Source organism: Lontra canadensis, unplaced genomic scaffold, assembly GCF_010015895.1.
Source record: "Lontra canadensis isolate GAN:19392208 unplaced genomic scaffold, GSC_riverotter_1.0 scaffold39, whole genome shotgun sequence".
NCBI lineage: Eukaryota > Metazoa > Chordata > Mammalia > Carnivora > Mustelidae > Lontra > Lontra canadensis.
In genome coordinates this window covers 5,235,441-5,237,557 of record NW_022631033.1, presented here as the reverse complement: position 1 = coordinate 5,237,557, position 2,117 = coordinate 5,235,441, and positions in this window count along the sequence as shown.

Sequence of the window (2,117 nt, the reverse complement as noted above, 5' to 3'; positions counted from 1 at the left end):
TCCTTACTGGTTATGGGTCTGTTCAGGCTTTTTTTCTTCCTGGTTCAGTTGTGGTAGTTTATATGTCTCTAGGAATGCATCCATTTCTTCCAGATTGTCAAATTTGTTGGCATAGAGTTGCTTATAGTATGTTCTCATAATTGTCTGTATTTCTTTGGTGTTAGTTGTGATCTCTCTTCTTTCATTCATGATTTTATTTTTTTGGGTCCTTTCTCTTTTCTTTTTGATAAGTCTGGCCAGGGGTTTATCAATCTTATTAATTATTTCAAAGAACCAGGTCTTAGTTTCATTGATTTGTTCTATTGTTTTTTTTTTGTTGTTTTGTTTTGTTTTGGTTTCTATTTCATTGATTTCTGCTTTGATCTTTATGATTTCTCTTCTCCTGCTGGGTTTAGTGTTTCTTTCTTGTTCTTTCTCCAGCTCCTTTAGGTGTAGGGTTAGGTTGTGTACCTGAGACCTTTCTTGTTTCTTGAGAAAGGCTTGTACCGCTATATATTTTCCTCTCAGGACTGCCTTTGTTGTGTCCCACAGATTTTGAACCATTGTATTTTCATTATCATTTGTTTCCATGAATTTTTTCAATTCTTCTTTCATTTCCTGGTTGACCCATTCATTCTTTAGTAGGATGCTGTTTAGTCGCCATGTATTTGGGTTCTTTCGAAATGTCCTCTTGTGATTGAGTTCTAGCTTCAGAGCATTGTGGTCTGAAAATATGCAGGGAATGATCCCAATCTTTTAATACCGGTTGAGACCTGATTTAGGACCGAGGATGTGATCTATTCTGGAGAATGTTCCATTACTAGAGAAGAATGTGTATTCTGTTGCTTTGGGATGAAATGTTCTGAATATATCTATGATGTCCATCTGGTCCAGTGTGTCATTTAAGGCCTTTATTTCCTTGTTGATCTTTTGCTTGGATGATCTGTCCATTTCAGTGAGGGCAGTGTTAAAGTCCCCTACTATTATTGTATTATTGTTGATGTGTTTCTTTGATTTTGTTATTAATTGGTTTATATAGTTGGCTGCTCCCACGTTAGGGGCATAGATATTTACAATTGTTAGATCTTCTTGTTGGACAGATCCTTTGAGTATGATATAGTGTCCTTCCTCATCTCTTATTATAGTCTTTGGCTTAAAATCTAATTGATCTGATATAAGGATTGGCACTCCTGCTTTCTTCTGATGTCCATTAGCATGGTAAATTCTTTTCCACCGCCTCACTTTAAATCTGGAGGTGTCTTCGGGTTTAAAATGAGTTTCTTGTAGGCAACATATAGGTGGGTTTTGTTTTTTATCCATTCTGATACCCTGTGTTTTTTCATTGGGGCATTTAGCCCATTAACATTCAGGGTAACTATTGAGAGATATGAATTTAGTGCCATTGTATTGCCTGTAAGGTGACTGTTACGGTATATTGTTTCTGTTCCTTTCTGTTCTACTAGTTTTAGGGCCTCTCCTTGCTTAGAGGACCCCTTTCAATATTTCCTGTAGACCTGTTTTGGTGTTTGCAAATTCTTTCAGTTTTTGTTTGTCCTGGAAGCTTTTAATCTCTCCTTCTATTTTCAATGATAGCCTAGCTGGATATAGTATTCTTGGCTGCATGTTTTTCTCGTTTAGTACTCTGAATATATCATGCCAGCTCTTTCTGGCCTGCCAGGTCTCTGTGGATAAGTCTGCTGCCAATCTAATATTTTTACCATTGTATGTTATAGACTTCTTTTCCCGGGCTGCTTTCAGGATTTTCTCTTTGTCACTAAGACTTGTAAATTTGACTATTAGGTGACGGGGTGTGGACCTATTCTTATTGATTTTGAGGGGGGTTCTCTGAACCTCCTGGATTTTGATGCTTGTTCCCTTTGCCATATTGGGGAAATTCTCTCCAATAATTCTCTCCAATATACCTTCTGCTCCCCTCTCTTTCTTCTTCTTCTGGATTCCCAATTATTCTAATGTTGTTTCGTCTTATGGTGTCACTTATCTCTCGAATTCTGCCCTCGTGGTCCAGTAGCTGTTTGTCCCTCTTTTGCTCAGCTTCTTTATTCTCTGTCATTTGGTCTTCTATATCGCTAATTCTTTCTTCTGCCTCATTTATCCTAGCAGTGAGAGCCTCCATTTTT